Below are 27,111 nucleotides of genomic sequence, written 5' to 3'. Positions count from 1 at the left end.
CTGGTGTGCCTAGATGCAGTTATCAGGATTTGGCTGTTGTGTGAGCCAAAGGAGGTAGAACCAAGCTTCACAGCAAAGATGACCCCCAGGGCTGAGTGCTGGGCTGGCTTTGGTGGACGGGGCAGATGTGTGCAGAGATGCTTGAGTGGCCCCGATTCCAGACCTGGCTTTGGAGGCTTTTCTCTTTCTTTAGACTCCATGACGTTGACAGGACCCCGGGGTAACTGTCCAGGAGTCATGGCTCCCTGGCGTGGTTGAGACTAGCTGGGTCCCTCTCTGCTCCTTTCCCTTGGACCACTGCACAGCCCAGAGAAAGGAGCAATCCAGACAACTGTCGGTTTAAACTGCTGACCCATCCCACCTCCTGTTGCTTGAGCCATCCAGGACCCTTTCCCATTCCCCAGTCCAGTCTGGTAGCTTTGCCAAGAGAGAAGGTTTAGGCCTTGCTCTGCTATTCTGTCCTCTTTGGCTTTGTATTTTTGCAAGAAGTACTTAAAAATAAACTTCTGCAGTTCTTTATTAACGTTATGGAAAGGATGAGGCCTTCATGCTAAGGAATCTCCTCTACAGCAGTCATAGTAAAGATTGCTGCTAAAAGTAGACAGCAGAACCAAAACTGTAAAAACAATGCAGATGAGGAAAGTTCTTCACTTCCAGTAGTCCTGTGGAACTAGAAATGGCCCAAACTGGGCAACAAGCACTTTAAATTTTCTAGTTTACTCCACATGTTAGGAATATTGTGCCTTTTGAGAGGATAGTATTAATGACATCGATATACTTGGGCTGCTAAACATTCTATTCTTTTAGAGAAAGACCTCTTTTTACTGGGGCTGCTTTTCTTTATGCACTTCAGGTACAGCCTGGGCACCTTTTCATGGCCCCAAGCAGGAAGCAAACTTTGGTTCTTTGTGTTATTCACATTAATTCTACAATGAAAGGTCTGAGGTATTTTGGATACAGAAACAGGTGGAGGATGCGGAGGGCTGCAGACAAAGACAATGCTGCTAAAAAGGAGCATGCCATGAAACCAGAAATTCCCAGTGAGTATTGGCGATCGGTTTATCTGCATGCTCTTTTGGAAGATGTTTCTGGTAATAAAGCATCATCCATCTATTCTTTCTTTTGACCAATCTGTCTCTTTATCAGCCTGCCTGTATAAAACCTTATAGTGGCCTATATTTAACTGAGAATATCCTCTGCTTGTTCCTATCTTCTAGCCTGAGTTTTCTTTCTTTAACAAGCACAACAGCATGCTGCTCTATCTTCAAAGAGGAAATTAATTCCGTCCGCAAAAGGGTCAAGTGCTAGAAAGTGCATAGCAATGCAGTTTGCATGGCAGGATCCAGGAGATATGATGCTAATAAGATTCTAAGATGAGAACAGCAGACTGGCTCTGGGGATTCAGATGAAGGGTTCTGTAAATTTTAAAAGAAATGGTCTCCAAAAACTAATGATGTCTGCTTTCCAATTCATTAATAATGTGGAGCAGGGAGACAGGAGTGAGAAGCAGGCCATGCTTTGAAATATCAAAATGTAACAAGGAAAAAACCAGTGAGAGCTCATCTCATTGGGGTCATAAAGCTGGGAGAAACAGGCAGGCTGCAGGAGAGCACAGTGTCAGTGCCTGGAGGGAAGGAAATTGCATTGTATGTTCTGCTGTGTGTAATTTATGCACAGACTCTTTGCCAATGTTGATGTAAAATTTCTATGCTGAAAAAGATGTTGCTGTATTGACAGAGGTTTTTCAATGTTCTTGTTTAAGGTGACTTACTACACAGGATGTCTGATGGATTTTAAAAACATATCTGAGTTGTCTTAGCGTATTTACAAACGACTCTTGGTAAACCTTCCTCTTCACCTTTTTGCATTGCATGCACGAAACTGAGCAACAAGAACCTGAACCTTGTTTGTAGTTAATAGTGGAAGAAAACCCCTCAGGCAAAACCTAATGAACCAAGAGCAATTCTGAGCTTTCCCCTGCAATATCTGGAGAGGCTGTGCCTTTCCAAGGGCTGCCTGGACACATGGGTGACCTTGCTGCTTTACATCATGAAAATTTCCCACTACTGGCATGGCGTTTGCACAGAGCCGCTATTGTGCAGATGTGACGCTGGAGCCTCTCCCTGACGTGTGCGGTTTGCAGCTGGTAGAAAATGTCTGTGCTTGAAAGGTGTCCACAGGGAGAAGGTGTGCAGTGGCAGGATTTAGTTCTGGCTTTTATTTTGACAAAGCTGTTATGATTCGCAGAGTGAGGTTAAGGTTTTCCTCCTAGCTTCTCCTTTTATCTGTGTCATATTTTCTCATCTCGCCTCACCCCGTCAGCGCAGACCGGCGAGGTTCTGGGGTGCAGCCCGTGCCGCAGAGCCTCCCCGCCACCCGCAGCTCTGAGGAGCTGGCCTGCAGACCACTGGCGGGCAGCACTGGGCCGCAGAGACCCCGGCCCAGGGTGCAGGGCAGGGACCCCGAGCCCACGGGGCTGCCGCTTCCTCGGGACGTGGCACCACTGGCTGTGGCCGGCCCTGCATGCTGCAGGGGCAGCCAGGGCCCCCGCCACAGCCGCTGCCCGGCCCTCTCACCCGGCCCTCTGCTTGCCCTGGGTGTGAGGCAGGGTGGTTTTTAGCCCCAGTAAGACCAGTGTCTTGCCTTCGCTGCACTGTGCTGCCCTGGAGCTTTGTTCCTATGGTCTGCTTTCACAGTCTGCAGGTCCCATCTGCTCTCTTAAGCTTGAGTCACGTTATCTCAGCAGCAAGTCACGCTCAAGACCAGTAATTTCTCTTGGGTACAGGGGTAGGGGTTCAAAGGAGAGTTTAGTGAGTAGTAGCATGTCCTTGGGATACCCTGTCCTCACAGAAGAGCTGTTTTCATGAGCGCTTCTGCTGAGTTGCAGAATCAGGAGTGTCTGGGATGTGGTGGGCGATTTCTGGGAGATAGCTCATCGAGTCTGGCCAGGGGGCTTGAGCTGAGTTTTGTTTTCTTGCTAAAGCCACAGCGATGGAAGTGGGTGAAGTGGGGCTCTGCATCACGTCTGCAACGTGTTCACAGAACTGGTTTGTCGTGCAGTGTTTATAAATGCTGTGTATCTCTTCATCGAGATACTGTGCGGTCCTCAGTATTGCCAGGTGTGCCTCAGTTGTCCCTAGAGCAAACCACGAATGTATTGGTGCCAACTTCAACAGCCTTCACCTGTGTTTCCTTCTGCCTGTTCTTGGTCTCCAGTGAACACAATCAACCTGAATTTACAGGCCTTCCCACGAGTTGCAGGGATGATACAGCCATGTGTATCAAATCTTCCACTTTCCTCATATTTGCGTCTCAAATGTTTCCTTGGAGAAGAGCTGGGGAATTTGTTTCCTCGGGAAATCTCAAGATAGATTGATAAGAATTTTCTTGAAGGTTTTCCAGTGAAGTTCCTGCTTGTTGTTATTCAGTTTCTCAGCACGAGGTTACAGAATGACTTGCCTGCAGCCACACAGTGGGTCAGTGGAGCAGACAAGAGTTCACAGCTGCTTTGGGGGAGGTTGGGGTGTGCATCGGGACTGTCTTATGGCATCGCTAAAGATATGAAAACCAGCTGGTATATGGAGGTCTTTGGCGTTGATGTTTTTCACCTAGCCACCTCGCAACTGAGTAGAGTTTTGTGTCAGGGATCTTCCAGCAGAAATCATTCTGGCTTGGAGCTTGGCAGCAGCATTACTGTAGCCACCAGGACCTTGGCATAAGCAGTTGTATTTTTAAGGTCTTTGCTTATGGTGAAAGGGAAATGAGCCAGCATTCCAGTGTAAAATATAAAGATTTCATAAACCCACATTGCCTGATTTCTGTGCCCCAGGTAGACTGACTGATGTGTGAGGACCACCTCAAAAAAGTTACGCATTCCCTTCTGATTTGCAGCAGTTTGCTGCTGACTGCTTTTTCCAAACTTTTATCTAAAAAAGGGTGAGAAGTTTTCTCTGTGCAAAACCTAAAGCTTCTGCTCTAACTTGGGAGCCCGCTGCTGGACAGGTTCCCTAGTCTTCTTGAGTGATAAACATCTCCTGTCCCCATCGAGCTGCAAAAGCCTGCAGAACAACTGAAAAATGAGACATCTAAATTTTTGCAAATCTGTGATTGAGATGACTTCTATAATCCTGGCAGCCAGGCTTGCAACAGCCTGTGGAATCCTTCTGAAATAGAGTAGGAAATGCTAGGAGCCAGTGAGCTCTCTGGTGTTCTGGATGTTGTACTGGAGCTTGCTCTCCAGGTGAGAAGCCCAGCTCTTAGTCCCTGTGCTGTAGTTTCCACTGCTGCACACTAGCTTTGTGCTTGCAGTAACAGTTGCCTGCGTTCCCTGAGCTTGCAGAAAAAGTAGACAAGGGTATATTGCAAATACTACCTGTGATTGTAGTGTCTCATAGCACCCTGCTTAGGGAAAGCTGCAGTTGTGTTTCCTATCCTGTAGCTGCTCTTTGCAGTCTGAAAGCTCTCATGGAAGAAGAATCCTCAGCAATCCTGAAAAACTGTCCTGAGCATTTTCAAATGGTATCTTTAATTAGAAGAGACATTTCTGAGTTTGTGATGCTGTCGCACTAGTGACATCATCTGCATGTCTGCCATAGCACAAACCAGGCCCGTTCTGGCTCACACACCCGCTGAGCTGTTGGAAGAGACTCTCTTTGCTCTGCACTTTGGCATTTGATGTGGCTGGACATTCAGGTCCTTGCAAGAGTCAAGGTTAGTGCAGTATGAGCTGTTTTCCTTCCTGTAAGAGAGCTCCTGCCCTCTTTCACCAGGACTTCGCTGTCGGGAGCGTGAGACGTTTCAGCAGCTGCCTCGGCTGTACCCGGCAGACAGCGAGTTCCTCCCACACAGCTGCAGGGTGACAGAAGAGCGGGGCTAAAGGAGCACGTGAGGAGCTACCTGTCCATCCTCATACCCTCACGTGTGGTATTCTGACAGCTGTGGTCTACGCTTTAGATTCAAAGGCTTCTGAGGATGGAGACCTCACAGATCTGCAGCCCGAGACAATGACACAATGACTGCCAGTTCAAACTGTCCTTTAGTCTAAAAAGTTTTTCTTAATCTCTCACCTAATGTAATTTAGGGCCATCGATATTTGTGCTTTCTCTCACTGGCATGGGGAAGGGATTATATTCTTGCTGTTTGCAGGACTCGTGTTTTTATTTGTTTGAAGAGTTGATTCCTTCAGTTGTTCTTTCTTCAAGCCCAATCATTTGAACTCCTTCACTCCCCCCTTAGGGGTCATGTTTCCAGACCTCAGTTCATTCGCACTGTTCACCTCTGGGATTTATCCAGCTACTCCACTAATCCTTTGAAGTGCGGTTCCCTGAATTGGACACCAGGATCAAGAATGCGGATGGCTTCATCTGCTTTGCAGGCAACTGTTCGCGCACCCGATACCGCATTTTCCCTTTTCACACAGTGTGGTATCACTGCCTTGCATTCGCATGGGCCCACAGTAGTACCAGCTCCACCTCGATAAGCTCCTACCTAGCAGCTGTTGATAAGTGCCGCAGTGATTCCTGCCTGGGTAGACCTGGCACTCATCTCTATTGAATTTCACCTTATTCTCCCAGCTCATTTCTCCAGTTTATGAGGTTTTAAATCCTGTCTTCCAATAATCTTGCAGTTCCACCTCAATGTGTCATTTGCAAGTGTAACTAACATTCTCTATTCCATCACCTGCACCATGAATGTTCCCCAGCACAAAAAAGACCAAGCCCTTCAAAAGCTCTAGGTACATCCTTCCATTTTGACAATGAATCATGTGATGGGGCTCTTCAACAAGTCGTACCTTATCTAATAGTAGTTCTACCTGGATCACATTTCTTTAGCTTGCTTACAAGAAGGCAATGTGAGAAAGCACCAGGAACTTTATATAAAGTCAAGACATGTGACACCTGTTGTGTCTCTTCTATCTACCTTTTACACTTTTGTGGAAGGAACTTAGACAGATTAGAGAAGATTTGTTCTTGACAAATCCATGTTGGTTGCTACCTATCTCCTTGTTATCTTTCAGGTGCTTACAAATTGTTTAATTACTGGTTTTCCAGAAACAGGAACTAAGCTTACTGACCTATAACTCTCTGACTTCTTTTTCCTCTACCCCCTTTTTATAGGCAGACACTCTGTTTGCCATTTGTCAGTCTTCCAGTAGTTCATGGGGTCTTAAATGCTCTTAAACTGCTTCAATCAATTCTTCACATACCCTACACTGGGATTCCTTAGACCCAGATAGGTTGAACATACCAGACTTTTAACTGCCCGCCATACCTGCCTGAGTCTGAAATCCATAGTATTAACTGATAGCCATCATTTTGCTGTTAACCTTTTAGATGAGACGGGAGCAAGATGCTACAAAAGACTGGTCTTCTTAGTGTCATATGTCAATAACTGTACTGTTCTGTGCAGGAGCGAGCCAACTCTCTTCTTAGTCTTTCCAGCAAATGCATACGTGCCACTTTTGGTTTCCCTTGTTGGTTGCACCTCATGTTGTGTTTTCCTATTTTTTCCCTCTACTTGCTCCTGCTTTCATATTTGTCTGATTGTTTCCTGTTTGTGTTTGTAGTCACCATGGAGCTGATGGTTTAGCTGAGTTCATTTCACAGTACACTCATAGCACCTCTTTTGCACAGTGTCTTGAACTGGTGCAGTTAACAGCATTCTTCAGAGGAACTGGCCCTTGCTGTGTTAATATTTCAGTCACACGAGGCATTATACCAAGTCTTCATTAAACCCATTCAGTTGTATTATTTAGCATGAATTAAGAATTAGAATCGGAAAACCACAGAATACTAGAGGTTGGAAAGGACTTCGGGAGGTCTGCAGTCCAACCTCCTGCTCAAAGCAGGACTAACCTCAAAGTTAGATAAGGTTGCTCAGGGTCTTGTTCGGTTGAGTCTTCATCATAAGAACTCCTTAAAGGTCCCTGAGGTAGTGAGTCAAGTGCAGAAGTGCTAGCTGGAGACCACAGCACAGTCCCAGGAGCAGCACCTCCATGTCAGGCAGTTACTGTCCTGACTCACTGTGTTCCTCTTCGTACACAGCCTGTCTTTCATCTTCCTTTTCTGGGCTTCCCTCACTCACATGAGAGTGCACACGCATGTCAATGAAGAGTGTCATCGTTTTACAGCTTCTGCTTCCCCTTCCTCAGCATCCAGGGTTTTGTAAACCCACCTGATGCTTATGGGAGCTGCAGAGATCCCCCGCTTCTGAAATTCAGACACTGTGCCTGTCACTTCAGAGTGTGCCCAGTAACCCGTGTTCCCTGTGTCATCACCTGATATGCTGGCTGGAGATGAGGGATGCTGCAGTAAGAGGAGATGAGTGGTGGGAGGAGCATGTCTACACCCTTCATAGCGTGAGTCAGGATGCCGGAATGTTGGGCACAGAAGATTTACATATTCTGAGCTGCCTGCATGGAGATTTCTTGTTTCATCACAAAACCTTGGATTTTCCATTGAGGAGGGAATTCAGAGATCTGCCAGAGGGATTGGGTCTTGCTGGTATTCAGACATTGCCTTATGATCCTTTTTCCACTCCTTTTCACACACGCAGTGTCTCCCCAGCAGTTCCCTTTCCAGCACTTCACACCAAGCAGGGCTGTCTGATTATTCCTCGTGACAGGTGTAAAAGTGCCTGGATCCATGGCAGCCCTACTGCAGAAAATCTCCTGTGAAGAGTGAGCTTTCATTTCATGTAGCGAGCCAGATTTCTGTGGAAATCTGTACTGGGCTGACTCATCGTCAGGCCGACATGCCAAGGGGCGAGCCGTGGGCCAGGCAGCACATGGCTGCTGGCAGCTGTGCTGCTCTTGCAGATGTACCTGGGGATGGAGGGTTATCCCCTGTTTTTCCCTATCTCTCAATTCAATCTACTGCAGACACTTCTGACAATTTAATTACACAACATTTAATACTATGAATTGCTAATTTATGGGAGAGAGATCTACAAAGAGCTTTATAGGTAACAGCAGAGTGAAATGTGTTTCTTCGTGCGCTCGCTTCCTCCCGCCTTATCCTGTACACTCGGATTCATTCTGCTGAATCTGGTTCCTGCTGCCACTGCCCTCCACAAACCTCCTCTCCTCTCGGTGCAATGGTCCCTGTGCATGTCCCAGCCTTTCCCGGCAAGGGAGGGATGTTTGCTGTCCCAGGCACTGCTAACGCTTTTGTTGGCTCTTTCCCTCTGAAGCTTGGTAAAAGCTGCCGACTCTCCGAAGCCTGTCCAGGAGAAGAGTGTTATGGGAGCAGGGTTACGAGGGGAAGGCAACGAGGGGGAGGAACAACAGGTTTGGCGACAGGACGATGCAGTGTCACGCACCCCTCCGGGACAGGAGCCAGCCATTGTACAAGGCTATGCCGCATCCCAGTGTGGTGTCATGTGAGTCTCTGAAACCTTTCTGGGCCTCGGTTTCCCCGTCCGGGAGAACAGTGCTGGGCTGGCAGGGCTGTGCTCGCAGCGGCCCCTCCACTGGCTCCTGCACCTCGCCACCGGTGTCCAGGACACTGCTTCTGCCCCGGAGCCCACTGCGGCACGTGCCACTCGTGGAGCCCCAGCGACGTGCAGCCGGTGCCAGGCGCCGCGGCCCCTCCTCAGCCGGCGCCGCGATGGCAGCGCTGGGACCGGTCAGATGGTCCCAGATCCATCTGGGAGCATGGGTGCAGCAGCAACCGGCTCTGCTACAGACCCTAGATGGGCCGCGGGTTCCACAGCAGGGCTCTGTTCTCATGACAGATACCCAAAGGCAGATTTTCTTTTAATTAAATAGGAAAATCTATAATGCAGTCAGCATGATGCCTCTTGGTATGTTTATTTTTATACCCTTATTTATTTGCTTTTGTTCTCAACATATGCTTTCATTATGAGGGAGATTTTTATACTGACCATCTGTGCATTACGAATGAATTTCAGATAGGACTGAAGGACTTGGGGAGCAGGATAGAAGTCAGTTGAGTTTTTTAATATCTGAGTGGAAATGGGTGTCGTTTCCGGTTGTGGAATAAACACACCAACTAGTCTTTTTCTTAAAATAATATTGAAATTGCAAAATTGACATTTTTAAGCTATTGTCTTTAGGTTTCAGGATTACCAGGCTTTTGAGATTAGTGAAGTATTTCATAGCTCATACAGTTAACGTTTCTGTCTCTACAGTCAGAAAGAAATATTTATCATTTCAATAAAATTCTGTCTACATTTTAATATTTTTCTCCTCAGCCAAAGGGCAAAAAACATTTAATTTCCCCAGCACCAAAGGTGATGGCATTTATCCGTGTGTTTGCGTGACTGTAGTTCTGTACCCAGTCCAGTTTCAGGTCTTGGGGAACAGGTCAGATATCCCCAGGCAGAGCCCTGTGGATGTCATGAAGACAAGAAGGGAGCCTGCCAAACCCTGGCTGGCACAGTACCCAGGTCTGTGCTTGCCTGCAAAGAAAAGGGCTGCTGCTCTCGCCAGTTTTCACTGCTCTTGCCAGTCCTTGCTGCTCTCCCTGTCTTCTTGGCACGGTTTGACATGATGAAACATCCTGTGTGTGCCCCTCCCTGCTGAGCGCTCGCGGCCAGTGTGAGCCCCACAGCCCCCGCCTGTAACGCACGACCGTGGAAGACCTGGGTGCCTCTGTGTCCCTGCAAAGAGACAGAAACCACCGCTGGCCAGCTCTCCCCCTCACTGCTGAGGAGCAGTTTAGGGGCGTTGTGGACCCCTCGCGTGGTGGAGCCGCACCGGCAAGTGTCCCAGGCACAGTGGGAACCCGAGCTCTGCGGAGGGAGCTGCTTGGCAGGAGGCTCTTCCCATGTGTAGTGACCCTTTCAAGCTTCTAATTCTGCTGTGTCTCACAGCTTTTACCCCTCCTTCCTCTTTGCCTTGTTATTTTTCCTTTTGACCACTTTTCTATGCTCTAAGGTCAAGGGTTTGCCCTATGGAAAGAAAAAGCTTAGTTGAAAATTAGGAGATTTAATCAAAGCTTCTCCAGACAGCATGAACAATCACCAAACACTGAACTGGACAAAATGAAAGGCCATTCAAATGGAAACAGAGGGTTGTGCAGATCTCCCTTAGCAAAGAACTTGATGCCATTTCCACCACCCCACGTGCCGTGCTCATTACTGCAGAGACTGTGGGTGAAGCCTGGTGGGGGCAGGCAGCAGTGGGACAAGGGCACCATCATGTAGCATTTCTTGCCAAGTAACAGTGACAGGACCAGGGGAAACAGCCTCAAGCAAGTTGTGCCAGAGGAGGTTTAGATTGCATCTTAGGAAAAATTTCTTCACCAAAAGGCTCGTCAAGGCTGGAACAGGCTGTCCAGAGGAGGGTTGAGTCCCCATCCCTGGAAGTATTTAAAAGATGTGTAGACATGGTGCTTAGGGACATGGTTTAGTGGTGGACTTGGCAGTGTTGGGTTAAGGGTTGGACTCGCTGATTTTAAGGGTCTTTTCAACCTAAACGATTCTGTGATCCTGTGATTCCCTCGGGCCCTAAGGCAATGCCATCGCTGTCAGTCCGGAGGCTGCAGGAGTGTGCAGGGAAAGCTCTCCTCTGCCCTGCACCCCAATCTGAGGATGTGCTCACATGCTTCGGGCTCTGGGCATGCCCGGAGTGTGTCGTTCCTGCCCCCTCACCAAAGCATGAGCGGTGCAGGCAGCCTGCTGCCCCCGGACACGGCTCTCTGCGTGCAGCACTGGAACGGGCCGCAGCAGCGTGGGCTTAGCTCAGGGCACCGGCTGTTCGCAGGAGACTCAGAGGAGCGTAACGAGGGCCCGTGCTCTGCAACATGTATGTTGTGAGTGTGGTGCCCTGCATAGGTGGCCATGAGCAGCACGGAACGTGCCTGTGCAGGGATGTCAGACTGGGGCCGCTTTTGGGCAGTGATCGGCCTCTTCAGTGCCAGCACCGTCCCTGCCGGGGCAGGCAGCACGCTCCTGCCTGCACGCTCCTGCCTGCGCGCTGGTGCTGGAGAGGGTTGTGTGAGCTTTGTGCTCCCGCTGCTGGGTTCCTGTCCTGGTGCTGGTATTCTGCAGCTGAGACCGAGTGAGGCAGAGACAATGTGCTCAAGCATTCTGTCTGAGGGGAGTTTGGGGAGGGGGAGAGGGAAAAAGGCTGTTAGATCTATCGCTGGCAATTTAGATTCAGAGACATTTCATCTGCAGTTCCCTCAAGTGTTGAATTGAATAAAACCAGCAGCAGTAGTGGAAAAGGAGGTGGGGGAAGGGCTCTGAGCACTCTCAGCTAAACAAAAAGAGACAGGCGGCTCATAAAAAAAAAGAATTGCATCCTTGGGCTGAAAATACAGATTCACAAGGAAGGGAGGAGAACGCATGGCAGAGCCCACCCAGCGGGCAGGGAGGGCCCTGGACAGGCGCTGCCGAAGGCTCCCAGTGTTCCTGCCGCCTGAGCAGATCACAGGGTTTACTTCTAGGTTTCATGATTTTCTGTGGGTTTTTTGAAGTTCCAGTTGTAGAATCAAGCAGGAAGAACAGAGTCCCAGGCTTTGTTTGCAGTTTAAAAAAAATTCTACTTCACTTTCCAGTGCTTCAGGAGAAAAGTGCAAAAGTAAAACCCTCAAGGGTCAAAAATTTAGAAGAAAAAGTAACTTAGCACTTAAGAGTTTTGTAAACACTTGCTGTTTGGGGGCCTGACTCGTGGTTCCCAAATGCAGTCATGGGATGGCAGAACTGTCCTCATCATTAGGTGTTTCTGTTCATCTGCCTTTGAGAGGGAATTGCTGCTGGTTTTTGTTCTGGCCATGCATTGCAGCATTTGTTTTTCTCCAGGTCTGTCATTCATTGCGCTGGCGTCAGGTGAGGACAGCTTCCAGAGAGAGCCACTCAGCCCAGCCGAGCCTGAAAGGAGGCCGGCAGCCATTTGAGAGAATTAGATTACAGCAGAAAATAAATTCTTGGGGTCCCTGTTGCCCTGTGTGAGTGTGGTGCCACCGCTTCCGTGGAGGTGCTTCCAGCGGCTTATTAGCTCCCAGAGAAGCATCGGGTGCCCCGAGGCTGACTGTGACCTCCCCTCAGGACACCCCTCGGGACACTGATGCTGCTTTGCTGGCAGCACCTCTCTCCGCTGCAGTTTCCCAGGTGCTTTCAGCCCATGGGGGCCAGACCCTGCGCTCGGGCTTCTCTGGGGCAGCAGCCAGCAGGTCCCGCTCTGAGACATGGCCCTTGCACCCGCCGCAGGCCTCTGGCTGCCCCGCGCCCTGCGCCATGGCCCGCAAGAGGGAAGGGCCTGGGCAGAGGGGCTGCGTCTCAGCCTGTGCAGGATCCTCCCAGCCAGGTCTCCTCCTCTCCTGCAGAAAAGACAGTTGCTTTCCATCCTACACATGCAGCTTGTTCCCTCCAAGCAGCCTGCCAGGCTCCCCAAAACCACTGGCTCTCCTGTTGTCCTCCAGGAAGCGTCGTGTTGGCCGAGCAGAGAGCAAGACTTCTCCTAAGGTGCTGCCTTACTGTTTGATCAGGTGCTGCAGCGATTTAATCCAGTATAGCTGTGCGGAAAACCTCCTTGTGGCCAGCACAGCACTTCTGCAAATGCTCCCAGAGCAGCAGCACAGCTCTCAGCACCTATTCCGGCACGAGGCAGCGTTCTAACGTGTGTTTCCTAACACGATCTTACTGACATGTCCTAATCCTCTCCCGTTCCCTGGTGTGGGCACAGCATGTGGGCGAGATTTGTGTGTGATCACAGTCCAGAATGTCCTCGCATGTGCATGACCTATGGGCTGCCAGAACAGCTACATGACTCAGGCCTTTGCTAGCCTTGCCTCGCCCATCTCAGGCATAAGGCAGCTGAGGGGGTGCTGGGTGTTTACCTGGGCAATCTCTAGGCCTGCTTTGAGTCCCATTAGATAAGAGTACAATGTCAGGAACTGGTCTGCACCAGCATTCTAGCAGTAGTGGGGGATCGCAAGCAGCCGGCTGGGCATAATCCCAGAGCAGGCACCAGGTGCTCAGGTGTTCACACTGCTCAGGTCCCACACCCGCGGGCTTAGGCACAGGGTGAAGGGGATGGCTGACGCTCCTCGGAAGGTATTCCTTCCAAAAATGTGTTCCTGCCTCAGGTGGAAACGTAGGTCTTTTGTTTGTCAAACCCCCATCTTCTTTATTGATCTCCTTGCCCCCTTATAACAACACCTTAGTGACAGGTCTTGTGACAGGTCTTATGTCTGATGTGTTGCACAGCTCTGCTTCAGGCCACATGCAGATGTGCAAGCAGGGAGCCCATGCATGCAGCCAGCACGCCACGTTGGCCAGTACCCCATGTCAGCCAGCACGCCGCGTTGGCCAGCATGTCCCAGCACAGCGTGCCCGCGCAGGGAGGCTGGGTGCCAGCGCAGCACTGCTGTCTGAGCAGATGCCGGTGCACAGCCTTGGGGAGAAACGGGAGTAGGAAGGCAGGTAGGATGGCGTAGGTGGGGGCACCCGGCTTGACCCAGCTCTCCGCACTTCGCCGAGAAGCCATTTGAATAACCAGCAGGTGAAGTCGTACCCCGCAGCTGAAGTCTGCCCAGCACCACCAGCAGCGCAGCTGGACAGCTCGGGCTGGCTTCTGAAACCGTGCCGATGGCGAGTTGGTGAGCGCCATGCTTACATTGCAATGTCCCCTGCATTGCTGGTACTCCAGCAGAAGTGCATGTGAAATACAAAGGCAAGAACAGGGCGGGGAGTCGGGACTTCTCAGGGCAGGCACCGCTACCTTTCTTTCAAGTCATTTCAGATGTAAAACAGGGGTCACAATTCTTATCTACGTCACAAGGATTTGGGAGCCTGATTAGCTACAGCTGGTAACAGCCTGAAGAAGTCTTACTGTGACTCCAGGACCAAAGAGGAGAGAACGAGAGAGGCTGTCTTACGGCCATGTATTATGCTGCCCTGATTTTCTCCCTGTGTTATCCAGCGGCTTGCTAAGACACAGCCCTGCCTGCTGTAGTGGTTTAATTCATTTTTAAGCATAATTATTTTTCATGTTGTGGTCTTCCCCTGCTTGGGGTGCTTCTCACTGCCCATCCCCAAAAATGTCCATTCCTGTCTGTGTTTCATGGCGTGCGCTGCTCCCGTGTGTGTGTGTGTACACCAGGGAGATGGAGAGGCAGCTTCAGCTACACTAAGCAATTAAACTCCGGTAGCTCAGGGATGAGCAGGAGGCCGTGATTTTCTTTTCCTTTGCAGTAATTGCCTCTGCAATCAGCTTTGATCACCCGAGAGCAGAGGAGATGAGTGCTGCAAGTTGACATCAGTGGTTTTAATATATCCATTTACATATACAGGAGCAGTGCAGCATACAGCTTTCCATAGCGCCTCTGACCTGAAACCATCGCCGCTCCATAGACACCTCATTTAATTTAATACTTCACCGCCACTGCGGAAGCCACAGGATGGGGATGGGAGGGGGGATAATCAAGCCCTCACTCTCTCGCTCTCCGTGAATGTCTGTAGAAATGACATGAAAGTAATTGCTTTTGAAAAGCAAAGCAGAAATGGCACAATTGATTCCACTTAAATGAGAGGAGAAGGGGTGGGGGTGGGGGATGTTCACCCTAAACATGCCACCTTCTTTCCTGCTGCAAGCAAATTGCTTCGTGGGTCTGTGTGGCGACAAGGTGGGCTTGTCTCCGAATGCTGAGCCCAGACAGGCAGCGCTGCTTTGAGCTGGAGACGTCCTCCCAGTTCACTCGGACCCAAAGACAGATGCTGCTCCACGAAGCCGTATGATATCCCTGTGGTCACAGGCGTTTCTGTTGCTGGGGAGCTGGTAGGGAGCCTCATTGCATTGAGGATCCTGGAATTATTCTGCCTCCAAAACCCACTCACCTGCCTTGCAGCTGGGGGAGGGAGTTTTTATCCTGCGTGCGGAGGACACATCAGCTCCCCCCATCTCTCACCCATCCCAGATTATCCCTGTGGACGAAGCTCCGTGAGCCCCAGGCTGCAGAAGCTATCCAGCCTGGTGCTGGCGGATGATGCCCATCCGCTGCCCTGCACACCCCTCCGTCTCCCCGGGAGCAGAGAGGGGGCCCGGCCACCCTGAGGTGCAGCCCCTGGGCTGTGGGCGGTGGTGGCCAGGGGCTCCGCTGCCCCCCTGCCCCCCCTGTGCCACTGGCGGGTGCTGGGGCTGCGGGAAGGGAGGGTGTTGTGCGCCTGTCGGAGGGTGTTGTGCGCCTGTCGGAGGGTGTTCACCTGTCAGCCCTCTGCGCCCGCCTGTGCGGCTCCTCCGGTTCGGTGGGTCCCTGTCGGGTTCGCTGTGTCCTCAGCCAGCAAACTGGCGGGTGCCAGGGGGTCCTGGGACCAGCTGTGCAGGGACCAGCCCTTGAATGGATTTTATGTTGCTGCCCCTTGCCCTCTCAGCGAGGGAGAACAAGCACTCCCTGGATGCTTCGCTACTTCACCTCTTTGTTCTTCATCTCCTCTGCCTGGCAGCCAGCTGGTCTGTGCCCCAGACTCCAGCCACAGCCAATGTCTGGCTTTGCCACTTTCCCCATTGCCAGGAATTTTCCCGGCTCTTCATCCAGCCTCTACAAGTGGGCCCAGGCAGCCCAGGGCTGCTGCAGAAACGTGCCTGGGGCTGTGAGAGGGAGGTGGCACCTCAGTCCCCAGCTCTGGCTCCAGGCAGCTCAGAGCCCAACACTGCTGAGAGGGAGGGGGAAGAAAGTGCCTTGTCTGTGCCAGGCTGAATGGGTGGGGCATGAAAAGTCCTCCGTGCCCTGGTGCTTGTTCTGTTCTCTGGCAAATACGGGAAGAAACCACCACACGGGAGTGCTGGGGATTCTTCCTGGCTTGGGAAGGCTCAGATACATTTGTGCCAAGGCAAAGCTGGGGATCTCAGAGTGTCTCCAGGGTTCGGCCCACGCTCACATTGCGATGGGCGCGGGCGGTTGCTGCCAGCAGCGAGAGGATGGCAGCGCTCTGCCTGACACCGGAGCACATACGTCCTTTGCTCGTCAGAGCCTGCGGTGCTCGCTGCTGGATCCGGCACTTGGCACACATGGGCCCTGCTGTGGAATGTACAGGCGGGTGAGCACATATGCATGCGCTCACGTCCACTCAGAATTTAAACGTTTTCTTTTTCTTCTCTTGGTGGGTGTTTTGCTGGACAGCAATAACCTTTTTCACTGTGGGTTTGAGTGTGTTCCATGCATACAGAATACGGCTTGGAGGAAGGCAGGCTACTGTGCTCCTAACAATGTCTCCAATACCTCTTTAATGTAGACATTAATGTCATTTTATGTTAATTAAATGCAAATTGATTATTAATGTATTTATTGAATGTTGACAGCTGGCTGACAGTCTTCAGTAAATATGTTTTACTAGTCAGTTAGCATTTAATTAATATCGAAATTCTCTCTAGGTTTAGTAAGACAGTTAGTGAACATTAATTAGGCCCCTCAGTTGCTGCGTGTGTTGCAGGACATCCGCGGTGCTGCTGACAGGGCTCAGCCATGGTCGGCAGATCTGCAGGGGGGCTGGGGGCACTGCCAGCCGGACAGACAGACACCTCCCCGGGAGGGAGAGGTCTCTGGATATGTCACTCCCAGGAGAACCCTGCGCAGGCAGCACAGCACTGCCCGAGGGCAGCTGGTGGTGGGATATACCTCCCTGCCCAGCATTGGGCCCATCGGGTCCTTCAAGAGCAGGGAGCCACGTCGGTGCCCCGCAGCGGGGCTGCCTGTGGGGGTGAGGAGAGGGACAGGGCAGGGCAACGGGTCTGGTCAAGAGGTGTGGGCACGGAGCCCTGGGCAGTTCAGCACCTGCGGGCTCTCGGGGCCTCTGCTCTTCCCATTTCTAGGAAGAGATGTATCACCTATATGGGACCTATTGACAGGGGAGAAGAATAGACTAGATCTCTTCTAGAAAGCTGTTCTTTGTATGTTCTGCCTTGTTGCCACACCTCTGTGCAGCGGCACAGGCATTGCTCTCATCCGTCGAGATGTCTGCAGCGTCTGTGCCCTGCTCGTCACCCCTTCACTGTTATCAGGAAGCCCTGGAGTGCCCCTTTCCCCATGAAACGGGGCCACCTCCAGCCCCTCCTGAGCTGTAACAGCAGTGTGCTGTTTTCACCCGCCGTGGTCACTTCACTGCATGTAAGGCCCGTGCTTATGGCGAGGCATTGCACAGCCCCTGGCCACCTGCTGACCGATTCTTGAGCTACGTGGTCAGCGTTTTCTCTTGCCTCCCTGTCACGAGGAGGGCAGGAGCCATGCAGAGCCTCTGTCCTTGCCCCACACCGTCGCACCCACTGGCTGTGGCTCCTCTCCCCATCGGAAGAAGGCAAGCAGCGTCCCTGAGCTGCTGGTCACAAAGGCACCAGGGGCAGCGGCTGGGGCTCCTGCACGGCACTGTGAGCTCCAGCAGATCGATACTTCAGTCTTGTCATGCTAATTGCTCCTTGGTTGACACTCATGATCCCTTCCTGCTCCCTCCCTCTGTAAACTCTTTGCAGCTGGGACACCAAGAAGTGAGAGTGCTGGGCCCTCAAAGCCCACTCCTGCTCAGGCAGGACGAGAGGGGTGAAAAACAAGCTGCAGGGTATGGAGCTCCCCTTCCCCGTCACGCTGGGGGCGGCGGGCACAGGGGAAATGCCCAAAGGGGTCCCAGCACACAGCCGAATCAGGGCTGGTTATTTAGTTATTAGTTAGAATAACTTTGGGTTTGCTCAGCTGCTTTTGCTTCCCTCACCCAGCCTGTCTGACACCCCCTCGGTGAGCAGAGGAGGCAGGTATACCCCAGCGTGGCAGAGTCTCTGCCTTCCCTGAGTTGGACATATCACTGCTGCCGCGGGTGCGCGTGTCAGCTCACAACTACCATATTGGCTTCCTGTCCCCAGAACATCAGGTTTTTGCAGCTAATGTGTGCGGGGGGGTGTCTCCTCCCGACAATCCCCACCCCCAGCAGCATCAGGCCTGTGCTGTTCGGGGTTTTGTTAAGCCGTTTAGTATTAATTGATTTTTTTTTCCATTTTTTCTTTCTTTCCCTGGGCGGGTCAATAGCTGGATGCTCAAGAGCAGAGGATCTATCAACTGCAGACCAAGCAGAGGGAGAGGCAGGCATAACTGGAGCAGAAATGCAGTCGGATCCAGCAGCTCAGCCAGGACCTGGGGGCCAGCCGCCAGCTGCAGGAGGAAGCTCAGAAGCAGGTAGGAGGAGATGCCCGCTCTAGCTTGGCAGCCCAGGCTGGGAAGGGAGCGTTATTTAATGCATTCACACCAGTAGTGATTATCTACTGTTCTCGTTTACATGGCAGCGTAAGGAAAGGCTAAAGATGCGAAAGTGGAGTCTGTCAACTCCCAGTGAGGAGGGGAAGGTCCAGGGATCCGGGGAGACAGCTACAGCTCTGCTGACTGTAAATCGGTGCTGGGTTTGCACTCGATGTGAGGGTGTGACTGCTGTAGGGCACAGATGGGCTTGGGCGTTGCTCCCGCTGCTGACCTGCTCCCAGAGAAGGGACCAGGGTGGCCGGCAGAGACGGTGCCTCCCAGGACAGCGCTGCCCGGGCTGGTGGGAATGATGATGTGTCGCAACCCGGGAGACAAGGCTCGTTCCAATCTGTTCCGCTGTGCTGCTGTGGAGGAAATCCTGGGTTTGCTCCGGGACACGCAGACAATGAGGGCGGGAGCGCCCCCATGGCCCTGCGGAGCTGCGGGGAGGCCTGCTGGGCAGCGTGGTGCCACTCCTCTCTGCGCCGGCCATTTGCCCCTGCCCCGCCACAGCTCCTCTCCTCCAGCCCCTCTGTCTCGGAAGCTGCCGGGGGCCAGACCCTTTGCTCAGACCGTGTATTCCTTCTGCTCATGAATCTGGCTTGGGAGACCATCCTGCTCCCCCGTCCCCGCCGCCACAGCACTGCTGTCTGACGGCCGCGTGGGCACCCTCAGACGTGAGCAGATTTTGGCCACGAGCTGTCATTCAGGTCCAGAGGGCAAACAGAGGCAAGAGCTGATCCTGAGAAGCTGTGCAGCTGCTGCTGCTGCACACTGCAGGAGTACTTGCTTAACCTGTGTCTTTCCTCCATGGTACCCACTTCTAATCTCTTTCAGCACCCCATAAGCCAGAAAAATTATGCCTATTTTAACAACTTGATAGTTAAATATTCTCAGTGTTCTGGAAGACTAAACCAGGCTCTCTCGATACTGGAGTAGGGGTACCAGCATGCTGGACAGCAGGGTGAACTTATTATTCAAAGTGGAAACATTTTGTTTCGCTTAATTTGGTGATTATGAGTATGTTCATATGAATATGAACAATATCTATATTGCATCATATATGAATATGATTCATATGATATGAAGGAAAATGAGATACTGTTCGGTTTACTGCCAAGTCAGCCATTGTTCTCTCTGTGTGTGGAGACAGCACAGTGTGGGGGCTGAGCCGCCTGTGTTGCGGTTGCTCACTAGCGAAGGCCGGTCGCGGGAAGTTTGTGAGCTTTGTCTGCGTACGTGAATGGTGGAGGACAAATGACCCGCGAGCATGTCGGCGCGTGCCTGCGTTTTGTTCTGCGTACGTACGGGGGGACCGTGTGTTGATTTGTGCAAGGCCAGCATGGCAGGATGAGAATCGCAGGTCTGTTCCTTCGCACAGTTACTGTCTCACTCCCATCCCATCCCCACCCTCCACTGAGTGCAGCTGAACCGAGCTCCTTGGGTTTGGTGGGAAAGTGGCAGATAACACAGCGCGGCTCTAAACTTTCTCTTACAAAACTCCCAATTAAAGTACTGAACATCAAGCCCTGTTACATAAAAATATAACGCTATCCTGGGTCAGAACAGTGTTCCACCTAGCTCTGTGTCTGGCAGCAGCTTACGCCCATGCCTGGGAAAGAGCCCTTTTCCCCTGGAAAAAACAGGGGATGCTTGTGCTATTGCCCCAAGGTGCTCGCCCACCTTCTGGGGGGAAGGGGCTTCCCAAGCCCAGGCGAGAGTCCTTGTGTTTAAGAGCCCTTGAGGAATTTTTATCTATAATTTGTCAAACTATTTTTGTAACTCAGATATTATCTGTCTTCTGCAGTGTCTTGTAGCAGCAAGTTCCACTGCTTAACCACGCATGGGATGCAGAGCCACCTCCTTTTGTTTATTTTTAATCTGTCCCCTGACAATCCTGTTGTTTCATTGGAGGAGACCATGAACAGTCATTCCTTAGTCACCTTCCCTGTGATGCTTCTGGCTTTAGAGACCTTTGTCGTGTTTCCTTTCCATCATCCTTCTTCCAGACCCCAATCTTTTTTTGTTTTTTTTGAGCCAGACACAGTTGCTGATAAACCTCCTGGTCTGGGGGCTTTGGGCTCCCACGGCTGACAGTCCCAGGATGCCTGTAGCAGGCTGCACACACCAGAAGCCCTCTGCAAGGAGTGTCAGGTGTAATTTAGCACTGGGAGCATGAGTTATGGTCCTGCCCTTTAAGGAAAGGCTAGCAGCATGGCCCTGCCTGTCAGCTGAGTCCCCCACCCGATCGTGAGCTCTCCTGGCGAATGAATCAGAATTTGGCATATCGTTGTTTAATACAGCCCCCATGCTAATGTCTTTTTGAAATGAAACCAAGAAAGCTGTTAACCTCAGTTAGCCAGCTGTCCTCACCGTGACCTGGATAAATCATCATAGCAGGAGCTCTGAAGAACACCGCTCTCGCTGCTTTGGAGAAGGGAGCTGGGAGGGAAGGACTGCGCTTCCAGCTCATGCCGGGAGGGCTCCTCTGCACCAGGGCTGTGCAGGAAAAGGACCGGTATGTCCTCATGCCAGGGACCCTGCTGGCATCCCAGGCCAGGTGTCAGGTCCTGGAGCCTCGCAAAGGGTGGAGCGTCCACTGGCACGCAGTCTCCCCTGTGAACTGCCGGAGGAGCCATGGCAGGAGGCTGCAGGGGCGAAAGGCGACATCTTGTGTTGGGGCGAGGAGAGGGTGGATTTCCACAGTGACCCCAGGGACTGGCTCCTTCTGCCACTCGGCCACCAGGCACATCTCACCATCCGGCCCCTGCCCACGACCACATGGTCTCCACAGTCATTCCCTTCAGCTGGAGGCTGGACCTTTTCCAGGGCCTGAAGGCAGCTAGCCTTGAGCTGCCTGCCTCTGTGGTGGAAAAGGAAATAAAGAGGACAGTTTGGTGGCTACCACAATGAGATCTAGATCTACTGGAGCAGGGTGTTTCTCTCCACAAAGCTCTTTTGACTCTGGGAGGTGTTATCTTGATAAAGGCCTCATTACTTTATCTGGTCTCACAGGGCGCTCATAGCTGCTGTCTTTTGGTGTGGCAGTGAGTTCCACCAGACAGGTTTTCTTTTGTTGTCTCTAATCTGGCTGTTTTGTTGGGGTGTTTTTCTCCTCCTGCACGACTGAGGAAAATCACACCACTAGCCGCATGTAAGGAACTCCTGGAAAGAGGAACAAAGCCATCTGTTCTGCATGTCCATGAAGGCACCACAAGAACTAATGGGCACAGCCTGCATCAAGAAAGATTCAGGAACAGTTTTCTAATGGGGAGGAGAACAAAGCACATGAGCAGACTGCCAGAGGGGCCTGAGGATTCTGCATCACAGGAGATCTTTAAGGACCAAAAACAAAAGACAGGGCACTTGTAGGTTCCCCTGTCTTAGAACTGGAAGGTGGGCTTTCATCAGCCTCCTGAGGTTCATGCCAGCCTTGCTCATTTCCTAAATCTCTCCTTGCTCACACCGTGAATCCCAGGTCTGCCTTCTTCAGAGCCCCACCACAGTCTCCTCTAGTGTTCGCCTGGTGTCAGCGTGCCACTTCCCAGGCTGATTACCCCTTCTAGTGACTGCACTTGAGCCTCGGATGTGTGCTTGCGTCCTACTGTGGTTCACCTGATCTCCGCAAGACTTAGTCCCAGCTTTGTGCCCCAGGTGGTGCCACGTCTCCAGTGGTGCTGGCTGTGGTCCCGTGCTGGGCAGCGGTGTGGCTCTGTGGGAGTGTTCTTCCATCTCACTGCCCTGCTCCTGCCGGCTTCCTCACAGGAGGGTCTTGCCAGGGCCTGCACACTAACGTTTGCCCATGTAAATTCATCCTCTTGTGTCTTCCTCATCAGTGACATTCCTTCATCTCTCTTCTCGGGGAACAGGGTTCTCTGTTCCAAGTGCTGTGGCTGGAGACTCTTCCCTTCCAGCCCTCGGGAAGGACAAGTGGACCTGCCTCACCTCTCACACTGGAGCGAGCCTTAGCGCTCACCTGAACACACTGGGCTGACTCCCTGGTGCTCCTTCACACCTTCCAGAGGAGCCTGGAGGCGCCCAGGATGCTGCTGGGTAAAGCAAGCTCCGCAGGGTGAGCAGAGGCCTGGGTGCAGCTGGCGGGGGCCCGGTGCCGGGGCCCTGCCCGAAGCAGCGGCGGCAGCGCTGCGACAAGGGGTGGCACTGTGCGGCTGACAGCCACTGCGCTGCTCCTGCAGGAGCACGCCCGCGCTCTGCCCTGCCTCACCCACAACTGGTAGGTGCTTGTTTGCGGAGCTGCACCCCGGAACTGGCATGTGGAAAGAAAGATGGATTTTGCCCCTTTTACTACCTACTTATCTGGTCACAGGCTACCCAGTAGCCAGAACATGTGCTTTAACATATGCCGAAAAGAGCAAGCAGAGCCTGAAGGATGTCAGTGGGTGATGAAGGCTCCGATAGCACCATCTGTACGACATGTGCTGCTGTGCCTCAGGCTTTGGCCAAGCCCTGCACTTCCACTGTTGGTGGTAAGCTTAAGAGTAGATGAGGCAGAGATGGGAGCGTAGATTTGCTATCAGAACTTTTGGATTCAATTTCCATTCTCAGTAGAATAGCTGCACGCAGCTTCTTACGTGTGCTGCTTTGCAAACAACTTGTGCAGGACATGGCTCAGTCAGAGACCACCTGCAGAGTAAGGTCAGCCCGATGCCCCGGAGCCTTGCTGTGCTGGCCCAGGCAATGTGGAGGTCGGGCTCTGACTGATGGAAGGGTCTCACCTCTGCTCCCCGATGGCTGCAGAAGCTCTGCCCTTTGACTACCTCCTGCTGTTGGAGCGCGGTCATGGATCTTTGGCTGGAGGGGCAGCAGTGCCGGGGTAGCAGTGGTTGATCCATCTGCTTTCTCGGTGACCCACGGGGGTGCAGTTCTAAGTGAGAAGAGTGTTGCCTACCCACAGAGCCTCACAGTGGGCAGCAGCTGTGTTAGTGCTAAGCAGCACCCATCCAGATTATTGGTCCTCAGTGGGAGAGTGGAACACCACAGGCACGTACCAGATACCCTAAACCATACAGCAGGACACGGAGCCGCTCACACAGACACCCCAGCACCTCCAGCAGACAGACACACAGCCACGATGGCCAGGGGGAACTGCCAGGGAAGGTGAACTGTGGTATTTGTGTAGACACTGGCAGGGACCCCCACCAGGCACCTGGGTCTGAGAGCCAGTTTTGCAACACAGACGTTAAAGAGGGAATAAAGAAAATAATAGAGCATTGACTAAAATGGTCTGCAAGGCTGATTTCTCTTCATGCGGCCTCTGAAGAAGCAGTCTTTGGGGCTTGGAGAAATAGGCAGCCTCCAGGCTGTGAGGCTAATGCAGAGCCACGGCTGTTTGTATAGCTGCAGAGCCTTTAAGAGAGACTTGGGAAAACTAGCTTGGATTCCAATGAATATTTACAATTACACTGCTCCAAAGCTGAATCCAATCACGGCACTGCAGTATGTAGGCTTTGTGCATCAAAAGAAAATGAGAGGAAAGCAGGAAAGATGGAGTTGCCTTTGGAGAGACTTATAAACACAGATCTCTCTGCTTGTGGCAGAACTAAAATGCTTTATTTCTGATAGGAGCAATTTATTCTTCAGGCATTTTGCTTGATATTAGAAAGTGCCTGGCTGTTTTTTGAAGTGAGAGTCTTCAGTAGATGGTCTTTAATTCAGAATGAAAGAAATGAGTGGAAAGTGTTGTAGTCTATAATTTTGATACTGTACTAACAAACTCCAGAAATAGGGGAGCATTTCCAAATGTGAGCAGGGGCTCTCTTCACTCACTGCGTTCTTGGTTGCCATGTGGAAGCAGGCTGGGCAGAGCTACCCTCGTTAAAACCATGCTTCTAATATGATATTTGGCTGATTACCATGCTCTGCCACTGAACAGGATGATCTAACAGAAAAAGGAAAGGGAAATGCTGGCTGAACATGCATTGCAGCTCAGTACTGGCCTCTTTTTTGCAGTGGAAGGTATACAAAAATAGTGGTGTAGTGGAATCACTGCATGATAAAAAAATGAAGGATTTGTGACTGCTGGATCGCTGCAGAGATCTGCGTGCAGCAGAATAGGAAGCATGTGACAAAGCAGAGATACTGCTCGAGGTGACAACAGGACCAGCACCAAGCAGCTCCGGCAGCCGGCCCACACTGCCCACGGAGCAGCTCTGCTGCACGGTGCTGGCGGAGATCGTCTGGGATTCTCTGGCTTGTGTTCCTTGTGCTGGTAGTCGGGAGAGCTGTAGGAAAGGGCTCGGCTAAAGGGGAACCCATCTGGATGGTTTAGGAAGACCTACAGTGTGTCCCATCCATTCCACACATTGGGAGCTGCTATGGAACTGTGGCACAGGGGAGTGGCTGTGGAAGAAGGGAGGTGTGAGAAGGAACACAAGCACAGGGCAGGCTGGGGACACTGTGGGTCACATAACCAGCAGTTACGTGTCTTACTCTGACCCTGCACGCACGGGACATCGGTCACCAGCGCTGCCGAAGCGTGGCTGCAGCATGGAATGCTGCCTGCTGCTCTGGCACACGGGGGCTGGGGCCTCGGTGTGGTCCCGCAGCACCAGAACACCACTGCTCTTAATGAAGGACAAATATTTAAGGTATATCCTTGCACTCCACCATGCAGACATTCCCCAGCACCATGGCAGCATGAGAGCAGATGCTCTGCAAGGAGTCAGGTTGGGATTTACACTGCAGGAACGTGCAATCACTGACACGGTGAGTGCTCACAAGCACACCTGACCTGGGACAGCGGCAGCCACAGGGCTGCCTCCCCCATCGCCAGCACATCTCCACCCCTGCATGGAGGGCAGCGTGTGGCTGTTCTCAGGCTGTGCTAATTCCTTTGTGTGTTTTGAAGCTGATGCTGTTCCCTGGTGCATTTCACCTCGTGCTGCACAGATCCCTTCTGCTGGATGGCAACCTCAGAGGATGCTGACGGGAAATCCCAGGAAGCTGGTCTCTGATCTGAGACGCCACAGGTGCAGGGAGCACTCTGTCTCACACAGGCATGGCACAGGCTGTTCCCTGCAGCTTGGCACACACTGAAGTCGATAGCCCTCAGCGGGAACTTGCATTCGGTATTCTACTGTCTAAGAGGCTTAAAATCGACTGTGAAGTTTTGGTGTAGCTACAAAAAAAATGTTCTCAGTTTCTCCACTGGTAGCTTGCTCCAGAAGGAGACGGTCCAATTTGGTGATTGATTCTTGGAACCTGGCTAGTGCGTCTGCACTGTGGTATTTGGAATCACGAAACACAGTCATTCATTTCATTCATTTGAAGTTGTCTTGCAGGAATGGCAGCTGCCCAGCTGACTTCCACATGAAGATGAGAAATGTGACAGTACTGTGTGCAGCAGAAACAACAGGGCAGTTTTGCACTCATCAGGAAGCCACTGTGATCTATCTTGCTCTCCACAGCTTATTGTAGGCTCTTGTACCAGCTCCTGACAGATGCCGGTTGCTCCAGGTGACCAAAGGAGGAGTAGCACACTTGCACAAATCTGGTAAACCCACAGCCTTCTGGAAAGCTACAGATAGTTGCTAGTGTTAGAAGCAGGTTAAAGCTCAGGGCAGCAAATGCTGCTGGAGCAGGACTTGGCCTAACAGTTTGCAGGAGCCACAGGCCCAGGAGCTGGAGTGGCTGCCAGGGTCTCCTTTTGCCCGTGCTGTGTATCTCTTCTTCCAGTTGGCTGGAATGTAAATGAGAGCTTCCTGAGCCCGGGGGTGGGGGGCTGGAGGGCAGACTCGGAGCAACGAGCGCGATGAGAAGGACAACTGGAGCCATGGCTGAGCCAACGCTCACCCTGCTGACGGCAGGCAGAGCTCCACAGTCACCTCGGGACTCCCAGCTAAGCAAACTGAGCCATCCGGGTGTGTGCAGGGCCCCACGTCAGCGTATGCCCCCACAGCTCTGCCCATGTCTTCCAGCTCCCCACCTCCTCGCTACTGGCCTCACACGGTGTGTGACATGGCCGAGTGCCCTTCAGTGGCCGAGTGCTCATTTCTAAGCCCTGCGCTGGGCTCTTGCCTTTCCGCAGTGGGAACTGCGTGGCACGACTCGCACTGGCTGGGACAGCTGAGTGGGCTCTGCCCTACTCCCTCACCTGACCATGTAGCCCTGAGAAGGTCAGAAGCGTTGCTGGTGTGGAGAGGTACAGGAGAGCGGGGAAAGGGCTGATAGTGATCTGTAGGCCTGGAGGGGAGGAGTGCCAGCAGAGCTGGCCAGCAGACACAATAGCCAACTGTTGGCTGGGCATCCTGGCAGCTCACGCGAGGAGGGACTGCGACAGGGAGCTTCCGCTGTCGTTACCACCAGCTCCGCCGCTGCCAGCAGTGGGGGTGTTTGAAAGTGGACGAGTCTAGGAAGGCTCACCTGCATCCTGACATGGCAGTGCAGAGGTGGGGTGACTAGCCCACCACTGCAAATGTTTAAGCTAGGCTTTTCGGATACAACTCCTTAAAAAAGGAGACCTGGCTGCTATTGAGACAGGCAGGATCAGTCCTTGCAAAGGAGCCCAGAGCAGTAAAGGAAAGAAAACTGCGATCAGCTGGAAGTCTGTCTAGCTCAGTCTCCTCTCTGCCAGGAGCCCAGAACTGCTCTCTGGGTCAGCGTAAGAAGAGGGCACAGACACCGCGGTGCTGCCCAGTGTCCTCTGCCAGCCCCCAGTGACCCACACCCCAGGGCTTCAGGAGCAAAAGTGGGGTCTTGTATTTAGCCAATGTAAGTGCATTTTTTTCTCCCATTAAAATATTTCTCTTTGAATGCATATAAACTTCAGGAGTCCACCAGACTGCAAAGCAGTCTGACACAACATATGACATTAAAAAAAAGAACTAATTTTTGTTTTGTAGTTGTTATCTGCTAATTTATGGGGTGCTGCTGGTTCTTATATTGAAGGGACAATGAGAAACCATACTGC

At 52.0% G+C, this 27,111-nt stretch overlaps 1 protein-coding gene across 5 annotated transcripts in view; it reads left to right on the top strand.

The window, feature by feature from the left end:
- PMFBP1 (polyamine modulated factor 1 binding protein 1) overlaps positions 1-27,111 on the top strand; it is a 129,748-nt gene that overhangs the window by 84,898 nt on the left and 17,739 nt on the right. For all 5 annotated transcript variants that reach the window (XM_074840072.1, XM_074840073.1, XM_074840076.1 and 2 more), the window contains one exon: positions 17,976-18,122. The gene's annotated coding sequence lies outside the window, so the exon portion shown is untranslated. The remainder of the gene's footprint in view (positions 1-17,975; positions 18,123-27,111) is intronic.

This window comes from Strix aluco, chromosome 14 (genome assembly GCF_031877795.1).
Source record: "Strix aluco isolate bStrAlu1 chromosome 14, bStrAlu1.hap1, whole genome shotgun sequence".
Classification (NCBI taxonomy): domain Eukaryota; kingdom Metazoa; phylum Chordata; class Aves; order Strigiformes; family Strigidae; genus Strix; species Strix aluco.
Note: the sequence above shows the minus strand (reverse complement) of the source record. Positions and strands in the feature narration are given on the sequence as shown.